The sequence below is a fragment of the Somniosus microcephalus genome, chromosome 8, assembly GCF_052327205.1.
Source record: "Somniosus microcephalus isolate GS21.2 chromosome 8, FLI_Smic_1.0, whole genome shotgun sequence".
In the NCBI taxonomy this organism is placed as follows: domain Eukaryota; kingdom Metazoa; phylum Chordata; class Chondrichthyes; order Squaliformes; family Somniosidae; genus Somniosus; species Somniosus microcephalus.
Genome location: NC_140994.1, coordinates 94,441,064 through 94,462,712, shown reverse-complemented (window position 1 = coordinate 94,462,712; position 21,649 = coordinate 94,441,064). Strand labels below are relative to the sequence as shown.

The 21,649-nt window shown below is 46.1% G+C and overlaps 1 pseudogene; it reads right to left on the bottom strand.

Annotated features, from left to right (window-relative positions):
* LOC147113703 (uncharacterized) overlaps positions 1 to 21,649 on the bottom strand; it is a 96,894-nt pseudogene that overhangs the window by 37,535 nt on the left and 37,710 nt on the right.

Genomic DNA, 21,649 nt, shown 5'->3' with positions numbered 1-21,649 from the left:
TCCGGTGGCTGCTGAGTTGGTCGGCTGCGGACCATGGCTCAGTTGGAAGCAGCAGGAAATCTCCCTGTGCGCGGAGTGGCTGGCCGTACACAAGCTTTGCGGCGGACGATTTCAGGTCCTCTTTGGGGGCCATGCGGAGACCCAACATGACCCACGGAAGCTTATCCACCCATCCGGCGTCTTGGAGGCTGGCCCTCAGTGATGCCTTTAACAATCTGTGGAAACATTCACACAAACCGTTTGCTTGCGGGTGATAGGCCGTGGTGCAGTGAAGCTTGGTGCCGAGACCCTGGGCCACAGCGTTCCAGAGCTCGGAATGTCCGCCGAAACGTGCGACCCACAAGGAGAGGAATGCACTGGCGACATCAGCGGACGTAGTAGATGCCAGAGGAACTGCCTCTGGCCATCTAGTACAGGTAGACTACCCGTTATCCGGACTTCCGAAAACCGAAACCCTCTAAAAACCGAAGGTTTTTTCGGTCAGCGTAAGTCGTGCGCATGACATGACCAGAGTGGCGCACGACTTACAGACCTAGCCGGATAAGGGATAGTGTAGCATTTTTCCGCACTTCTGGAAACCGAAATCGCTCAGCGTAAGTGTACCAGCCTTTATCCGCACATCCGAAACCAGAAAACCTCTGAAAGCCGAAAGTGGAGCAAAGCATGACTTCTGAAAACCGAAATGCGCACGACCACGACCCCCGCCGACCCCCACCCCCGACCCCCCGGCCGAACCCGACCCCCACCGACCCCCGACCCCCCCGCCTTACCCCACCCCCGCCGAACCCCACCCCATTTCGGATAAGAGATAGTGTACCAGCCTTTATCCGCACATCCGAAACCAGAAAACCTCTGAAAGCCGAAAGTGGCGCAAAGCATGACCCGACGCTGCCGATGCTTGACCCACACAGGTGTTATGCTGCTCTGTGTGACATTTGCTGCTCTCTTAGATATTTGCAGCTCTCTTAGATATTTGCAGCTCTCTTAGATATTTGCTGCTCTCTTAGATATTTGTTGGCTTTTAACAATTTGTGAAAATGCTAAAAAGAGCTGCAGATACCCCAATGGGTAACAGTGAGAAGCAGAGAAGGAAGCATCACTCCTTATCGATATCGCAGAAAGTGGAGTTATTGCAGAAGCTTGATCGTGGTGTGTCTGTGCGACATCTTACTGAAGAATATGGTGTGGGAAGTACCACCGTATATGACTTAAAGAAACAGAAAGACAAGTTGTTGAAATTTTACACTGACAGTGATGACCATAAACTAATGAAAATTAGGAAAACATTGCATAGGGCAAAAAATGAAGATCTTGACCGTGTGCTGATTGAGTGGATTCAACAATGCAGAGGTGAACGTGTGCCACTGACTGGTTTGATGGTCATGAAGCAAGCTAGAATATACCATGAAGAACTGAACATTGAAGTTGAGTGTGAATATTCAGAAGGTTGGCTGCATAAATTTAAGAAGCGTCATGGTATAAAATATCTGAAAATCTGTGGTGAAAAAGCTTCTGCTGATCATGAAGCAGCTGAAAATTACATAGATGAGTTTGCAAAAATAATATCGGATGAAAACCTCGGTCCTGAACAAATTTACAATGCTGATGAAACAGCTCTGTTTTGGCGCTACGTTCCTAGAAAAACATTAGCAACGGCTGATGAGAGTGCACCAGCAGGTTTTAAGGATGCTAAGGACAGGTTGACTGTTCTTGGGTGTGCCAATGCTGCAGGCACACACAAGTTAAAGTTGGTAGTGATTGGAAAAAGCCAACATCCGAGATGTTTGAAAGGTGTATGCAATTTACCTGTGCATTATTATGCGAGCAGGAAAGCATGGGTAACCAGAGGAATATTTTCTCACTGGTTCAATAAACACTTCGTACCAGTGACACGAGCTCATTGCAGGCAAGTTGGACTGGAAGAAAACTGCAAAATTTTATTGTTCCTGGACAACTGCTCCGCACATCCCCCTCCTGAACTTCTTGTGAAAAGTTATGTTTTCGGCATTAACTTTCCCCCTAATGTGACATCTTTAATACAGCCTTGTGACCAAGGAATTTTACGCTCCATGAAGAGCAAGTATAAAGACGTTTTTTTGAACTCTATGCTTGATGCAATCAACAGAGGCGAAGGAATCCAAAGCTTCCTGAAAGAATTCAATGTTAAGGATGCCATTTATGCAGTTGCTAATGCTTGGAACGATGTTGACAAACCAACATTAGCAAATGCTTGGCACAGACTTTGGCCTTCAACGATGTTTCATGAAGATGGACCTGCAGATGACGAGTTTGAAGGATTTCCTGTCAGTCAGGAGAAGATGATGATATCAAACCTCCTCACTTACGCCAAAGGTTTATCATCCGAAAGTGTAAATACGTTAGAGGAAGCTGACATCGAAGAAGTGCTGAACATTGACAATGATGCACCTGTTGTGAATTCATTGAGTGATGGGGAAATTGCTGAAATGGTGTTAAATAAAGACAAGCATGAGGACAGTAGTGATGATGATGATGACATTGTGAACACAGGTGAAAAAATCCCCATAGACGATATGGTGACAATGTGTGATCAGTTAATTGCTGGCCTTGAAAAACGTGCATTTATCAGTGAGCAAGAGATTATGCAAGTTTACTCAATTAAAGAGAGACTGCTTAGACAGAAACCAATGTTAATGAGACAGATGACACTGGAAGAAGTCTTTAAAAAGGCCGTCTGTCGTAGTCATGCTTCATCACTTGAGAATCCTGTTCCTGGCCCATCTTCAGATGTCCAACTCCAACCTGATGACAATGATGCCAACACTGATGTACCCTCTTCTCCAAGATCCTCAAGCCAGATGTAATGCTGCTTCATCACTTGAGAATCCTGTTCCTGGCCCATCTTCAGATGTCCAACTCCAACCTGATGACAATGATGACAACACTGATGTACCATCTTCTCCAAGATCCTCAAGCCAGATGTAATGTACCTTTATTGCATATTTATGTACAGGTATTTAGCTCAGTTTGTACCTGTACATGTTTGAAGTTTTACTGAATGTTTTCCTTACAAATAAACTGTACTACAGTATTTATCCCTGTAACTACAGTATTTATAGTCGTTATTTATCCCACCCTTTCGGATAAGGGATAGTGTATCCTTTATCCGCACTCCCGAAAACCGAATTACCTCGGAAAACCGAAGTGTTTTCGGCACCTTCCGAAATCCGAAATTTTCCTAAAACCGAAACACGGCTGGTCCCGAGGTTTTCGGATAAAGGATAGTCTACCTGTAGTACGATCGACCATGGTGAGGATGTGTGTGAACCCCTGCGACGGTGGAAGTGGCCCGACGAGGTCCACATTGACATGGTCGAATCGACATTCTGGTACTGCAAACGTGGCCAATGGAGCCTTAACGTGACGTTGCACCTTAGACGTTTGACAGATGACGCAGGTGTTAGCCCAGTTGCGGATATCCTTACGCATTCCTCTCCAGACGAACTTAGCCGACATTAATTTTTGAGATGCCTTCACGCCAGGATGCGAAAGCCCATGTATGGCGTCGAAAACTTTGCTGCGCCAGGCAACTGGAACGATCGGGCGGGGATCTCCCATGGAGACATCGCAGAGTAACGAGGTGCCTGCAGCGTGGAATTGCACATCGGTCGGTTGGAGGCTAGAGGTCTCGGTGCAATACGCCTGTGTTTCAGGGTCGAATGCTTGATCGGTAGCCATGAGGGCATAATCGATGCCCAGCTGGACCGCCCGTACGGTCGCGCGAGAAAGGCAATCAGCTACCAAGTTGACCTTGCCAGCTACGTGTTGGACGTCTGTCGTGAATTTTGAAATGAAAGTTAGCTGTCGCTGCTGTCGAGCCGACCACGGTTTGGCGGTCTTGGTCATGGCGAATGTCAGTGGTTTGTGATCTACAAACGCAGTGAAGGGACGTCCTTCTAACAAAAAATGGAAATGGTGGATAGCCAGGAACAGCACCAGCAACTCCCCGGTCGAAAGTGCTGTATTTGCGTTCGTTGCGCCGGAGTTGGCGGCTGAAAAATGCCAGTGGTTGCCATGTCCCGTTGACCCACTGTTCCTGCACAGCACCTATGGCATAGTCTGAAGCATCGGTGGTAAGGGCGATGGTGGCACCTGGCAGAGGGTGCGCCAACATAGTTGCATTGGCTAGAGCGGTTTTTGTGTTGTCGAAAGCGTTGTCCATTTCGACCATCTAGGCTATTGTATCCTTTCCGGCCTTGCCTTTGAGGGCCTCATAGAGGGGCTGCATGAGTCGTGCTGCCTTGGGCACAAAGCGGTGGTAGAAATTCACCATGCCCAGGAATTCTTGAAGAGCCTTGGTGGACTGCGGCCTTGGGAATGCCATAATTGCTTCGACCTTTGACTGCAGCGGAATTGCGCCTTCCGAAGTAATGCGGTGGCCCAAGAAGTCAATCTGTTGTAGGCCGAACTGACACTTGGCCGGGTTGATTATGAGGCCATGTTGGCTGAGGCGCTGAAAGAGGGTGCGGAGATGGCAGACGTGTTCCTCTTTTGGTAGAGCTGGCTATCAGGATGTCGTCAAGGTAGACAAATAAAAAGGGAAGATCCCGCAGGACCGAGTCCATTAGTCGTTGAAAAGCCTGTGCGGCGTTCTTGAGCACAAATGGCATCCGTAGAAACTCGAACAGTCCAAAGGGAGTGATGACAGCCATTTTCTGGACGTCCTGCGGGTGAACGGGAACTTGGTGGTAGCCACAGACGAGGTCGACCTTGGAGAAGATTGAGTTTCCCGCCAAATGGGCGGAGAAATCCTGTATATGCGGGATCGGGTACCGATCGGGTGTAGTGGCGCCATTAAGGCATCGGTAGTCTCCGCATGGCCGCCATCCACCGCCGGGCTTCGGGACGATGTGGAGAGGCGAGGACCAGGGACTATTCGACCGGTGAATAATCCCCAGCCGTTCCATCGTGGCAAACTCTGCCTTCGCAGCCGCGAGCTTGCCAGGTTCCAGGCGCCGAGCTCGCGCGTAAACTGGAGAGCCAGTCATAGTAATGTGGTGCTCGACACCATGCTTAGTGGCTGAGGAGGAGAAAGTGGGCTTGGTTAGCTCCGAGAATTCACCTAATAGGCGAGTGAACTCGTCCGGCGAGGACAACGCGCAGAAGACAGTGTGCGACGTTGTGGAACTGCGGAAGCAAGGGATGGAGTGGAAGGTGGCCGCGTTGACCAATCGACGATTTCTTACATCCACCAAGAAGCTGTTGGCACATAAGAAATCCGCGCTGAGGATGGCTTGCGAAACCTTGGCTGTAATAAATTCCCACTGAAACCGTTGCCCGCCGAAGCACACCTGGAACCGTCGTTTGCCAAAGGTACTAATGGCCCCGCCATTAGCTGCCTCGAGGGAGAGGCCGTGCATCCTAGACTGAATATCGAGTGCTGAGGCAGGAAGGATGCTGCACTGCGCCCCGGTGTCGCATAAAAAGTGCCAGCCTGAGAGGGAATCTGTAATGTAGAGGAGCTTCCCGGAATTTCCAATCGCCATCGCGTCCGCGGAACGTCCCTCAGACTCGGTCCTCCTTTTCTGGAGTTGCTGCTGGTGTTGATGTCCGTTTTTTTTAGGCGCGAAACTGCAGGGAGGGCGGCAGCCTCTGGCTTTCGCGCCGAAGCGGGCGTGGTAAAAATACAAGCCGGGGGATGGAGGCATCGGGGCGGCATTCACGGGGGAGGGGTGCCTCGTGGCGGCGCAGTATGGCTGCGTGACCACATAAATCGGACCTGCTTCTGCAACAAGTGCTGCGCAATCTGTGGCTTCTGATCTGGCGAGGGCAGCCTGAACCTGCTCGGGTAGTTGACTCAGGAATAACTCCAGAAAGAGGAAACATTGTGGTTCTGAGCCGAGGAGCATGGGCATCTGGCTCATTAACTCAGATGGCTTGGAATCACCAAGCCCAGGCAAAGCGAGTAGCCGGCGGGCACGCTCCGCCTTCATGAGCCCGAAGACCTGTATTAACCGCGCTTTAAGAGTATTATACTTTTCAATTTCAATTTCAATTTTATTAATCACATAACTAAATACAAGAAGTGAAATCTAGTCAGTGAAATGCTTTTTTCTTGACGAGCCGAGAGCACCAAGCAGCAAGAACACTTAGCTGCCTAGTATGCACGGAGCCCGCAAGGACGGCAGCCGTCTTCATCGGCGCCATCACAAAAAAACACATACACGCATATATACTTTAAATATAAATATAATAATACTTGCTGTCAACCGGGGGGTTTTCGAGCAGGCTGATGATCCGTGATGCCGTGGAGCTGTCGAGTGCGGAGACCATGTAAAGGTAACGGGTCTGATCCGCAACGATGTTTCGGAGATCGAATTGTGCTTCTGCTTGGACGAACCAGGAGGCCGTTGTTCCCAAAACTGTGGGAGCTTCAAAGCCACAGAGTGCGCTTTCATGTTTTGTCGCGCTTCGCTTCTTCCGCAAAAATTGTTCACGAAAATTCGGCGTCACCACTGTAGGAATCGCTAGATTCCTAACTAAAGGACTGAGGTCGACTCAGTGTATCAAACAAACGATGTTTAATACTAATCAACAGAGTTTAAAACAGAAGCACAGGAGAACTACATTACAGGTCTGTACTCTTTGCTGGCTCCACGAGGACTGGCTAGGGCAGCTCCCCATCCTGACGTCATGACATCATCACGTTTTCCCGCCGCTGGAGGATCACGTGATCAACATGATGACGTCACCGCGTTTGGTCTCATTCTTAAAGGGACCGCGCTATGTACATGCAATGATATGAACAAAGATACAGATTCATTCTGTAGCTAATAATTTGTTAAACATAATTATGTACATTAGATCAGAGTCCCCCTGGTGGCTCCGCCACAATATTATTAATACATGATATACTGGGTTTAAAAGTCTGGAAAGCCTTGGAAATACAGGCTGCAAACAGAAAACAGGCTTCTGTGATAAAGATCAGGGCCCCGATTTTCGGCTTGTGTGGGGAATGGTCGGATTTCCACGAATGTGGGGTTTCTGACACACATAAAAAAGTGTCAGCCAGCCCCACGCAATTTTCCCTCAATTGGCCAATTAATTCCCAGCATGTGGGAAGCCTTGCTAATTGTCTAAATCGAGTCAGAAATCCCCACAGTATGATGTCATAATTCGTGGTGCTTTCAAGGTCCATGGCAAGCACTGCATCCTCTGAAGGTTTCCAAATGAACCATACAGGATGGCAAAGGAGCCTACTGCAGCTGTGGACAGTGCCAGACCCCGAGCTGCCTTCAAATTCGAGGCTTCACTGCAGGTATTATTGGATGGGGTTAGGGCCCACAGGGAGGTCCTCTTCCCTAGGTCAGGGAGGAAGAGGCCTCCCACTGAGACCAATGCTGCATGGATGCAGGTGTCAGCAGATGCCAACTCGCTGGGAGTCACCAGAAGAACCTTGGCATTACATCTGTAACTCCTTCCTTTACTCCCCCACAGTACCATCCAGAGCCCCCGTCCTCACTGTGGAGGAGGAAGAGGCTGTGCAGCCAGACTCCTCAGAGGAAGCTCCAACCTCTGAGGGTGCAGCTGTGGAAGTACAGTTTTTCAGTTAGACATTAAAATGGCTTCCTGGGCATAGAATGAAATCCATTTAAACTTTAAAATGGCCAACAGCATGATTCACTAATCATGTTTCAAGGGAACGAGATAATTTAGGAATGCTATATACGTACTCCTTGTTTGTGATAAGCTTAACAAGGAGCCTCATTATACCAAACAAACAGCCAAGGACATGATAAGGTAAACATCGGCCCACAGGCCCAGTTGGTACAGTGAGAGAACAGAGGGAACAGAGAGATCCCATAATAAAGGATTAGTTAAGCTTATCCCAAGGTATTTCCGTTCGTTATTCTAACGCAGCCCGGAATACGTTGTTTCAATAATTCGCAAGGTCTGTGCCTTTGTAATCAGTTATGATTCAATACTATGTCATGTGGCATAGGAAGCCTGTTTTGCTTCTATACTGTATAAATATACTACAACTCCTGTATTACTTTGAAGAGGTCTGATGTAGCCCTTGTCTACACAACTCTTCCCTTGCAAGCAAATAAAGCCTGTCTTTAACGATACTTTGTGTTTAAGAGTCTTACTCGGGAGTCGAGACTTCGACACAGCGCCAGCAGAAGTAAGCGCACCCAGCACCAGCGCAGACACTCACACCTCAGGGGGACCTTCGGGACATAGAGTAGTGTTGTCACCTGATGTTTCAGAGCTGACAAGTGAGCCTCAGCAGATTCTGGAGACAGGGACAGCAGTGGAGAGTCCTCGTTGGAGGGTGCAGGACTCTGCCAGCTCAGCTCAGCTGCGCTGCATCTCGACCCTCTGCCTCTGGGTCCATCCGCAAGAGAAGAGGTGATGGATCTCCATGCACAGATGCAGGAGTCTCTGGCAGGTTTTGTCTCCAGGGTCGCTGCGAGTGTGGAGCGAATGGAGGAGTCCATAGCGACCATGAGCAGAGCCTTTGTGGAGTCATTGGTGCATGAACGCAGCACCATGGAAAGGTTGGCAACCTCCATGGAGGAGATAACTCGCCAGCATACGGAAAACATGGTGAGTGCTCATAAGAGAATGACATCTCTTGAGGAGCGTTGGCCATCTGTTGAACAGAGAAACCAAATCTTCATGGAAGTCCTTCTGAGTAGGACTGCCAGTGCAGAAACGGGTCCCACTGGCCCCCTAAAGCACAGCAAGGTGCTCTCAAGCCACTTCCAAGCACTGGCCCCTTCTGGCTTGTGCAGCTTCAGGTGAGTGAGCAGCAGCCTGGTGCTCCTGGTAATCATCCTGCTGTTCCTGGTTCTGCTGCTGCCACCTCTGCTGTTGGAGATCCTCTAATGCCAGGAAGGGAAGGTGCCAAAGGCCTCCCATGCTTCTAGCAGATGCCTCGGTTGAGGAGGTCCTGCATTAGGGTGGTGAGGGGAGCTTCCCAGGAGTTCACACTGAAGAAGTGTGTGAGGCTCCAACTTTCTGCAGCTGCTCCTAAGGCTTCAAATAGTTCCCCCAAGCCTTGATCAACAAGGTCCCGCAGCCTGCAAATGCTGCCTTTTTAAATCTCTTCAGCCCTCAGCGATCTGCTGCTGCATGCAAGCAAGCCAGCTGTTTTCACGCCAGTTCTCATCGGTGGGGTTCCCCGCAGGCGGGTTTCAGGTGGGGAAAGCCCCAAAGTCACAACGGCACGGGAAAATCATCCTTAACAAGGTGATCATTGGTGATTAGTGCTCCGACGAGCAGTCCCGCCAGCGGCGGGCGGGACTGAAGCGGGGCACGTGGAAACGACGGTCCAAAAGTCGGACGGGACGGGGAATCAGGCGGGGGGGGGTCCCGACCCACTTTTTCCGTGATTTTCGGACCACGGCCGCATGAAAAGCCGTCCGACAGCTGCCCAAAAATCGGGGCCCAGTTGTTTAACAAAGTTGTAAACATACAAGCTTTGAAATGGGAATTGGTTAAATATACTAAAACAATGACCCTATTGAAATGGCAGTTTGGCACTTCCAGAGGGTCTGGGGTTTGCAACCAACACAATCAAAAGACCCAGTTTAAAGTGTTATAAGCTAACACTCAGGGCAACAGGAACAGAATATTAAAATACCATGTGCCTTTGAAAAGATGACATCAAGTAACAGAAACACCTGCAGGTCAAATAGTTTTTATGTTAAACTTGGAAGACAGGAAACACAATTAAATATGCAACCAACTAAGATAGCTAGAAAACAAGCAAACATTCTGGTTAAAGTGGTTTTAATTTACATATAGTAAATATGATACCTGCAGCACACTTTGAAGATATGACTTCAATAGATGCACCAAGCAATTACATTGTTTTTGTATTGAACTTGGAACACCACAGAGTCACAATGTCTGCTAAAAACCAGTTAAGCCAATATTAAGAATTGAATGGAAAATCTTCGATAAGAATGGCATCAAACAGAAACCATTGCTGTCATATTGTTTTATGATGGTTTTTGAAACACCTAAAGGTAGAGACATAATTATGCATGCAATAGTTGAATTGACAGTAAGATAGAAAGCATTCAACAGATGTATCAATAAAGACAATTAGCTTACATCAGCAGAGAACTTCAAAGAATAAACCATTCAGAAAAGGGTATAAAAGATGGACCCTTTCAAAGCGAAAGTCAGAAGTCGCTGAACGGGCCAAGCGTTTCTCAACTTTACAGGCACACACTGTAAGTTTTTAACTTTGAGTCTCGGGTAATCAAGATATTTGATTTTGGTGCATGTTCTGGATTTAGAGATAAGTAAGAAATGTAGAAATGTAACGAAGTAAAGATTTGAGAATAAGGATCTCTGAGAAATAAGAAATGTAAACTATTTGTATTTTGAATTGTTAATGGTGCGACTGACTCAACAGCTGTTAAATGAATGTCGGCTCTTAAATAAAACTATATATTTTTAGAATTGTCTCAAAGAGTATTTCTGTATAAACTCATGAACCCAATTTCTGTACACTCTTTTGTAAGGAGTTGCAGAATTCTGGGGGATATTCCGGACCCTCATAATATCCGGAATGTTACAGTCTAGCCAAACTTATTAAAAGTGCTATCTGGAGGACGGTAACATCTTCAGTCGTTCCTTTCCTTTCGGGAGAGATAGCCTGAACCTTTAGACCCATTTAAGCATCTTATAGAATTTGGCTATCTCCAACTTTAATTGAAAATGAACGTCTGGGGAATACGCCTGATCTGGGGTAGCCTGAACAGGGCTAGGACTTGTAATTACCCCTTCAATAATGCAATGTCATTTTATCAATGATGAATGCCAGAAAAAGTGAAAGGTTTTGCTAAGAACTGGCTTCAACATAGATTGAGGATAAATGGGTATCCTCCTGAGGAAATGAAAGAAGCCATAAAGGGTGCTATTTCTAAGCTTAGCTACATATAGCTCAGGGTTGACTGTCTATCAGGTATCTGAAAACAACAGTATAGTACATGGATGGAAAGAGAATCCCTTCTGTTTCACTGAGCAGATCAATTCTGCTTTTACAAGGACAATAGAACAGCAGTTGCTGAAAGTAATTTAACTAATTCAAGGATTCATAACAAAGATGAAAGCCTAGGTTTTCCAATGGGGTTTATTTTAACTCCATTCCTAATCCATTTTAAATAAATTGGCTAATGCCCTTCTTAAAATACTGCTGATCAGAAAATCTAGGCAGAAACATCATAAACTTCTCAAACTATTTGTTTCACTGAGAAGTTAAGCTGAAGAACACTATCAAGGTTGAAAAATGGTGACATAAATCAGAAAGTAATGATTAGGTGGCCCCAAGCTTAGGGTTTGAAAGCCTTCAGATTGTCGGAGGAAGGAAAGATTGAGCCAGATGAAGAATTCCACAGTTTTGAGATCCTGAGACACAGTAATTTACCTGTGAGGGGTTTGGGCTACTGGTAGGGAGCCTTGTCTGCTAGTCATGTATATTGGGAACATGTGTGAAAGTCAAACAGAAAAATTGAGAGACATGCAGAAGAAGCAGAATGCAGAGGGAAGGAGACTAGTAGCGAGTGATAGAATGTGTAAGGACTGAAGAACAGACAAAGAGTTACAGAAATCAGAATGAGAAAACTGTGTAAGAGTCATACAGAAAGAAAAAGAAAGGAAGACAAACGGAAAGAGGTTAAGAAAGAAGGGGGGGAATTTTAGCCCCAAGGACGGACGGGTTAGTGGCAGGTGGATAGGTTAAAATATCAAATATGGCAAACCCGACCCCAACCTACCTCCAACATGCCCAAGTTTTAATGGAGGTGGGGTTGGATGCAGCCAAGTAACCCGACCTCGAGAAGCAGGAACGTCTTTATAATATGTTAATGAGGGTACCTGGCTCCAATTTTGACTGCGATTTTAATTTAACGCCTCCAGCACGAGATTCCCGGGATTATGGAAACTCAGCAGTAAAATGGAGGTGAGATTGAGCAACAGTTCATAGGGCTGGTTAAAGGGCAGGTGTCCTATGTGAACAAAGGCTTATTGCTCACAGCTGCTCTCTCAGCCTCCGCTGGTAGACGCTTTGCTGAGAGCTCTTGTGGCGACAGACATAGTGGTAAAGTTTGGAGGTGTTCACACAGAGAACATTGCAATGGGTGGTGCCATGGCTGCTTTAGATTGGACCTCGGATGTGGCAGAAAATCGCCATCCATAGCAGCGAAATCATGCTGTGGTGAGAGCTGGAGGTGGACAACAGACAGGTGAGCAACAGAGGGGCTGAGTTTGCAGGAGGCACTACCCACATAACATGGTGTACAGACAGAGCCTCAGCTTCCTTGACCTCTTTAAATAACAGTGCTTCTGGAGGCTCAGATAGTTACGTAAGGTGGTCGCAGACATCTACAGCCTCCTAGAAGAAGACCTGGTGGCCATGCTTTACCAGTCGCTGTGAAAGTCACACTACCCTCAATTTCTTTGCCTCTGGCTCCTCCCAGGGTAGGAGACATATTGAGGGTCTCTCAGTCTGCTGCAAATAAATGCATAAGGCAAGTCACGGATGGGTTGTTAATGAGCGGGCACTCGGATTAAAATGTCTGGCTTGCTTCCCACAAGTACAAGGTGCTATCAATTGCATACACGTGGCAATCTGAGGACCACCAGATCAACCAGGAGTATTCATTAACCACAAGGAAAGGTTCATGCAGGTGTCCGCCAGATTCCCTGGGAGTTGCCATGATGCTTTCTTCCTGCGGCAGTCCAAGATCCCCAACCTCGTCATACTTGCAAGCAAACTTAAAGGGTGGCTGTTAGAAGACAAAGGATACCCCTGTGAGGAACCCTACCAATGAGCCGCAAGAGCGGTATAATGACACCCATATGTCAACCAGATGTGACATCGATCAAGCAATCGGCATGCTCAGGATGCGATTCATATGCCTAGACAGATCTGGTGGCACCCCTCCGTACTCGCCATCCAGAGTCTCTAGGGTGATTGCAGTGTGCTGCATTCTACGTGATATTGTACAGCAGCGAGGATTACAGTTGAAGGAGGAGCAAGGCCCTCATCACCTGATGACAATTCCAATGAAGAGGAGGAAGATGAAGATGCCGCTCACATTGCTGCTCGGGATGCCCAAATAGCTCGAAGGTTCAGTTAGTCAAACACACTGGACCAAAGTAACTATCACTTCCCCCGGTCCTCCAAGTCCTCCAATCACAAAAAGCAGTCCTGTAACCAACCACACACCCATTGCACATTCCTCAATTGGTCCCATCAATTCATGTCTTCACATTCATCACTGAACAACTGAGCAGCCAGAAATACCAAGTGAATGATCCAACTCGGCCTCCTCGTGAGGTCCGCACCATCACAGAGGCCAGTCTTCAGCCAATTCGATTCACTCCATGTGAGATCAAGAAACGGCTGATTGCACCGGAGGCACCAAAGGTTATGGGCCCCAACAACATCCAGGCTGTAGTGCTGAAGACTTGCGCTCCAGAACTAGCCACGCCTCTAGCCAAGTTGTTCCAGTACTAGCCAAGTTGATCCAGTACAGCTACACTGGCATCTACCAGACAAGGTGGAAAATTGCTCAGGTATGTCCTGTCCACAAAAAACAGGACAAATCCAATCCAGCCAATTACCGGCAGAACAGTTTAATCTCAATCATCAGCAAATTGATGGAAGGTGTTAGCGACAGTGCTATCAAGTGGCACTTACTGACCAATAACCTGCTTAGTTTGGGTTCCGCCAGGAGATGATCATTGCCTGGCACTTGTGTGGTGTGGATATTACTTGCCACTTATCAGCCCAAGCGTCAATGTTGTCCAGGTCCTGCTGCATGCGGGCATGGACTGCTTCAATATCTGAGGAGTTGTAAATGGAACTGAACATTGTGCAATCATCAGCGAACATACCCATTTCTGACCCTATAATGGAGGGAAGGTCATTGATGAAGCAACTGAAGATGGTTGGACCTAGACACTGCCCTGAGGAACTCCTGCAGCGATGTCCTTGAGCTAAGATGATTGGCCTCCAGGAACCACAACCTTCTTCCTTTGTGCTCGGTATGACTCTAGCCAATGGAGAGTTTTCCACCTGATTCCCATTGATTTCAATTTTGCTAGGGCTCCTTGATTTCAACCAAGGAGGGAGAATGCTTGTGCAAAGAATTGGCAGAATGAGCTCCAAATGAGAGCATTGATAACTGTGGATAACTGTGGAAGAGAGCTGATGTGCCTCGCTTTCCTTTGCTCTCTTCAGTTCTTCTCCTCCTCTGTCATCAAAAACAAGGGAATCCCCATAAGGAAACCCAGTCCATTCTTTGGTATTCATTACTGTGGGAGGGAGACAAAAATGTGCTGATGTCCAGAGAGTCCATTTTGAGGTGCAGCTCAGTAGCTCAGCAAAGCAAAAAAAAAGATAAGTTTCCAAAATATGCAGGCAAACAAAAGCAATGGGCAAAGGTTTGCATGGGCAGTGAGCTCCTTTAAGTAGATTACTTTCACTGGGTAGATTTGCTCCTGACAAGGCTGTGCCTCTTTTATCTGCTTGTTGGTTACACTGACTGCAGTTATGTCTAAAGCAGAAGTGACTGGTATTCCAATATCTTACACCATCCATCTGATATGCATGTGTGTGCTGCTGAAGGGGAAGGTGGTGGAAATGGCCCTTTCTACCATAAATTTCAGTAGAATGAGAATGTGGTTGAAATAAAGAGTAGATTGCCTTTCAAAAGCTAGGCTTTATTAACCTTAAAAAACCAGCAAGTACATGTTGAGCACCCAGTCTCAACCACTGTAGAAAACTGAATTTAAGATGGCCACCACAGGTCACATGGAATCAACTAACCAATAAGTTTACAGCATATATCTCAAGGCAGGAAAACAGGCAACCAATTACAATGCTTCTTATAAAACAAGAATAATCACCACATTCACCCCTCCTTTTAAAATATACTTCAACCTAGGTAGCCTTTACAGTTTACAATTAGTTATTTATGACTAGAGCAATACATGTATAATGCCTTCAACAATTTTAAAATTTTACTATTAATTTATTAATTATTTTAAAAGTCCATTTTTAATCGGTCGACCAGATATCTTGTTCGTGTCGACCTTCTTAGCCTTGATGGAGTTCCTTGCCCTCCCACACCAGGAGACACAGAAATATCTTCTGCAGGGAGGCTATCAATATCCCGATTATCAACGGTTTCCGGATTGGAAGTCCCATTAGAAGGTAGACTGGGAGGGTCATGAACATCCATCGGGGGCAGACTAAGAGAATTGTAAGTGTCTGCAATAGGATTGGAAATGTTCATAGTATCTGTGATGACATCAACATTATCTGAATTATGGCTATTGTTAATGTCCTCAGGAGAGGGCTGGCCACCACAAGGAGCTAAGTCTTTAACTGAAACCGTACTTTCTTTCCCATCTTGGAATCGAATGTGAGCATATTGGGAATATGCCTCCAATAGCTCCACCTCCTTCACTAAAGGATCATACTTTGACAGTCTAACATGGCGTCGGAGCAGCACAGGTCCCTGCATAGTAAGCCATGAAGGTACCAAATATCCCGTAGTGGATCTCCGCGGATAGTTGAAGAGCCTTTCATGGGGGGTCACATTAGTAGCCGTTGAAAGCAATGATCTAATGGAATGCAGGGCATCAGGCAGTACCATTTCCCACTGTGTATTCTTAAGGTTCCGGGATGTCAAAGCTAACATAACTGCCTTCCAGATCACCCCATTGTATCGTTCGCACTGTCCATTACCCTGGGGATTATATGGGGTACTTCTACTAGTAGAAATTCCCCAACTCTGGAGGTATTCCTTCAACTGGGAAGACATAAAAGAACTTCCCTGATCCGAATGGATATACGCAGGCATCCCAAAGATGACAAAAAGTTGAGTCAGACATTTTATAACTGTAGCAACTGATACATCTGCACAAGGAAAAGCAAAAGGGAACCTTGAAAACTCATCCACAACAGTAAATATATATCGATTCTGAGTCGTTGAAGGAAGAGGCCCCTTAAAATCAACGCTCAGGCGTTCAAAGGGAGAAGTAGCCTTTATAAGATGAGCCCGTTGAGGCTTAAAGAAATTCGGTTTACACCGGGCGCAGACAGAGCATGACGAAGTCATCCGCTTGACGTCTTCAACTGAAAAGGGCAAATTCTTACTGCGTACGAAGTGTATCATCCTCGTAACACCAGGATGGCACAAAGCATTATGAAGATTAATAAGCGTATCTCCGTGAAGCACAGAACAATAAGCCCTCAACAGCGCATCAGCGGCAACATTATCCTTCCCCGGACGATAGACTATATCGAAATGATAGCATGCCAACTCGATCCTCCACCTCATTATTTTATCATTCTTAATCTTTCCGAAATGTTTGACATCAAATGTGAAGGACACAGATTTTTGGTCAGTTACTAACGTAAAATGTCGCCCAGATAAATAATGTCTCCATTTATGCAGTGCTTCTACTATTGCGTACGCCTCTTTCTCTATTGATGAATGTCTCTGCTCACTATTGCTCAGAGTACGTGAGAAAAAGGCCACAGGTCTTCCATTTTGGTTCAGGGTAGCCCCAATTGCAAAATCGGAAGCATCCGTCTCAATCACAAAGGGAACCTGCTCATCAATAGAATGCACAACTGCTCCAAGGATATCCTTTTTAAGATTATCAAAACACATCCTGGCCTCCCATGATAGAGGATATGTTGTAACCCGAATAAGGGGCCGGATCTTCTGCGAGAAGTTTGCAATCCAATTAGAATAATAAGAAAACAGTCCAACAACTCATTGCAAGGCCTTAGAATTAGTAGGGCAAGGTAACTCAATCAGTGGTCGCAGCCGTTCTGGATCTGGTTTAATCTTGTTTCCCAAGATAATATACCCCAGTAAATTTACCTCGGTGGTCAAAAAGATACACTTCTCTTTATTGAAAGTTAAGCCAACTTTTTCCGCAACTTGAAGGAATCTTTCTAGATTAAAATCGTGCTCCACCCTTGATTTGCCACACACCGTGATGTCATCTAAATATGAGAAGGTGTCAGAGAGAGAGTTATCACTTATAAAAGCATCCATTGCCCGTTGAAAACAGGCGACACCGTTAGTAACACCGAATGGTACTCGGCAAAACTGGTACAGCTTTCCGCCAGCTTCAAAGACCGTATATGGTTTGTACCTCTTAGCGATAGGAATCTGATGATGAGCACTTTTTAGGTCAATAGTGCTAAAAACCTTATATTGAGATACTTTATTGATAAGCTCATCAATCTTAGGCAGGGGGTACGCATCTAATTGAGTATACCTGTTAATAGTTTGAGAGTAGTCTATCACCATTCGCTTCTTATGTCTCTCATTAGTGGTGACAACTACCTGTGCCTGCCAGGGTGAAAAACTAGGTTCAATGATTCCTTCCGATAAAAGACGTTGAACTTCAGAATTAATACATTCTTTATCCTGACTGCTATACCTTCTTGACTTGGTAGCAATTGGCTTACAGTCCGGCATCAAATTGGAAAAAAGTGATAATGGAGAAATGAATAAAGAAGTTAATCCACAAATAGACAAATGTGGCTTGGTTCCTCCGAAAGAAAGACTGAGGGACTCATGTAATTGAAGCACATCATGACCAATCAAAATGTCCGCACAGAGATTAGGCAGAACGGATAGGCATATATCAGTATATGTATTACCTAGGAGAATTAATTTCACAAGGCAACAACCAGCTACTTGTGAGGTGAGAGTCATCTGAGCCATACACACCTGATAGGAAACAGGCGAAATTTTCAAACGCTTCTCCCTCACAAACTGAAGACTTATAAAGCTCTCAGTACTGCCCGTATCTATAAGGGCCTTCACTTCTGACCCATTAACTTGGGCCATAACTACAGCTTTGTTTAGGCCATGGGAAAAGGCAGCAGAAACTGATGCAATAAACGCCCTATCTAAAGGCTGAATGGTCGCAGATGAGGCAACCGATTTGCAAACACGTGCATAATGACCTCCCTTGCCGCATTTACTACACACAGCCTCCCGGGCAGGGCACTTCAGACGGGGGTGCCGGGCGTTCCCGCAAAAATAACACTTCTGAATCCTGGAGGCAACAGCTGCCGAAGTAGAAACTGTTTTGGAATCTGGTAAACCACTCCTATTAAATCCACGTAACTCCCTTTCATCCGGAACTGCTGAAACCACGGTCGCAGGCCGATCAAAAAGAGCCTAAGAATCCGAACTTCTCTGAGCCAAATCCAATGTAGAGGCTTGCTCAAAAGCACTCTTAAGATCCAAGGTCTTATTTTCTAATAACCGCTGACGAATTGATCTAGACGGTAATCCATTAATAAATGCATCCCGTACCGACTCTTCCTTATGTTCTTCTGCAGACACGGCCTTATAATTACAGTTAGCACCAAGGCGCCGGAGTGCTTGTAAATAAGCATCCAAGGATTCTCCCACCTGCTGCCTACGGGCAGATAAAAGGTGACGTGCAAATACCTCATTTTAGGGTTTAACAAAAAAAATTTCCAACGTAGCAATAGCCAATTCATAAGTTTCACAGTCCAAAATATACTTATACACATCCGGAGCAATGTAGTTGATTAGTATATCCAACTTATTCAGAGATTGCTGATCCAACACACCCAAAAAGTTTTTAAATGTACGATACCAATGTTTCCATTGATCATCCACTCCTGCAGAATTAGGGTCAGCATTAAATCGTTCCGGTCGAAGATATCGTTCCATTATAGCAAAAGGTTAATAAATTGAAATAAAGAGTAGATTGCCTTTCAAAAGCGAGGCTTTATTAATCTTAAAAAACCAGCAAGTACATGTTGAGCACCCAGTCTCAACCACTGTAGAAAACTGAATTTAAGATGGCCACCACAGGTCACATGGAATCAACTAACCAATAAGTTTACAGCATATATCTCAAGGCAGGAAAACAGGCAACCAATTACAATGCTTCTTATAAAACAAGAATAATCACCACAGTGGTTAAACCTGGCAGAAATGGGTTCCGCTCTAAAACCTGACCTTAACATTAAGATGTGAATCATGTCCACGTCTCAGGAAAAATAGCACAGATTTTCAGAGGTAAAAATAGAAAACACTGGAAATACTCAGCAGGTCAGGCAGCATCTGTGGTGAGAGGAACAGAGTTAATAGGGGGATTTTTAACATAAAAAGAGGGTGGGTTTGGAGCATGGGGGTAGTTAAATTGTCAAAAATTGGATTCCTGACCTGAACCCGCCTCCAAGCCACCCACTTCCAGTTTTAACGGAGGCGGGAATGGAAGCAGGATGGGGTGGGCAGCCAACCCAGGAGGCAGGACATCAATTTAAATATTATAATGAGGCTGGAAGCCTCTTCTTTAACCTCCATTTTGTTTTTAACTGCATGTAGACAGGTTTTACACAATTCATAAAACCAGCAGTTCCATCAAAGCGAGAACTGATAGATCCAGGAGGTAAGTGCCTTTATACCTACCTCCTGGATCCAGGGCCCATACCTAACCCACACCCCACGATCGGAGACCGTCCCCCACAAGGCCTCCAATCAACCCCCCCCAGGGCTCCTCCCCCCCACCCACCGATGATGCTGAGGCCAGCCACGAACTTCTCTCCCCCCCACTGATCCTCCAGTGGCCGTCCCAGATCCTCCAGTGGCTGTCCACAATGTTCCCTTCACCAACCCCCACCCCATCATCTGGAGGTCAGCCACAATCCTCTGGTGGCTGGCCATGATCTTCCTTTCACCAACCCCCACCCCATCATTTGGAGGTCGGCCACGATCCTCCGGTGGCTGGCCATGATTTTCCCTTCACCCCCCCCACAATCATCCAGCTCCCCCGATCCTTGGCCAGATCCCCCCAATCCTTTTAATGGCCCAATCCCCGATTCTCTGCCCAACCCGCCCCCCGATCCTTTTAATGGTCCAGCCTGACACCTGATTCTCTGCCCGACTCCCACCACCCCACCCGATCCTTTTGATGGCCCGGCCCCCACATGGCCCCTCCCTCTCTAGTGCCACAGACCTACCTGCCCGCAGCCAGCCAGCCTCTCAATCTGGCTGGCTGCAGGCAGAATACCGAGGCCTCGCATGCAAATCAGGCCCTACCGTTGAAGTTGGCAGGGCCTGCGGCAAACACAGCCTCCTGGGTTTCCTGACCACCTCGGAGCCCCCCCCGCACCGAACCCACCTTCCTCCTTAAAATCGAGCTCAATGTTTCAGGTCGATGACCTTTCATCAGAACTGTAAAAGGTTAGAGATATAACAGAATTTAAGCAAGTACAGAGGCCGGGAAAAGGGGGAGGTGAGGAAAGAACAAAACGGAAGGTCTGTATTAGGGTGGAAGGTAGCAGAGATTAAATAACAAAAAGTATGATTGTGCAAGGCAAAAGAAGATGTGTAACGATCAATGACATGTCATTCTATAGTGGACACTAGGTGGAGCCGTAGAGCTGTATATAGCTGTATGTATAAGACTACACTACCCAGCTGTATATATATTAAGACTACATTACCCATGAGGCACTAGGCTACCCACAAGGCAACAGTCAAGATGGCAGCCTGCACACAGGAGCACACATGCTGCATCTCTACAGATACTGTACCTAGAGAACGTGTACTGAATAAATGACTAGCTAGATGCTAGCTGTGTTCATAATAAGAATGTCTAGTTATTAATGAACATAACATGGTACCAGGATGGTGAAGATCTGCTGAAAATTGTGAAAAGCGACATGGAGAATTTGAAGCCACCAGAGCGTTTGAATCTCACAGAAAAAATCGGCTACAATTGGCAGACTTTTAAACAGCAATTCGAACTCTACATTGCAGCCATCGGTTTTGGTACGAAGCCAGACGCAAGGAAGATAGCGTTGCTGCTTACGGTTGCAGGCCCACATGCGATAGAGGTATTTAATACATTTGTATTTAATCCAGCAGAGAACAGAGAAAAATTAGAAGGTGTGCTAAAAATATTTGATGCACATTGCTCTCCCAAAAAGAATGAGACGTATCAAAGATACATGTTCTGTTCAAGGACACAGCAACAAAATGAGACTTTTGATAGCTTTATAACTGATCTGAAACTGAAAGCACAGACATGTAATTTCTCTGAGCTGAAATCATCCATGATTCGTGACCAGATTGTGTTTGGTATTCATGATAAAAAAGTTAGGGAACGTCTGTTGAGAGAAACCGAACTAAATTTGGAAAATGCAGTGAAAATATGCCAAGCCAGCGAGCTAGCTCGAAAGCACGCGAAGACTTTCAGTGAAATCAATAATGATGCGATTGTAATTAGTGAAAGTGCTGCTGTCGGTGCTGTGTCCTACAAGGGGAAGAAACGTGGGCAGAACAGAAATGAAAAGCAATCGGAGGATGACATTTTAAATTGTAAACGCTGTGGTTACAAACATCAGTTAAGACAATGCCCAGCGTTTGGAAAAATGTGCACAAAGTGTAATGGAAAGAATCACTTTGCCAAACAATGCTTTTCAAAAGTAAAAACAACGAAAGGGCAACAAGTTAATGTGATTGAGGACACTGATTTAAGTGAGACATTTTTTGTAGGAATGATGTCATGTGACGATATCAAAAAAGATACAGAAAATGTGCAGCCCTCAGAAATGGACAATGCT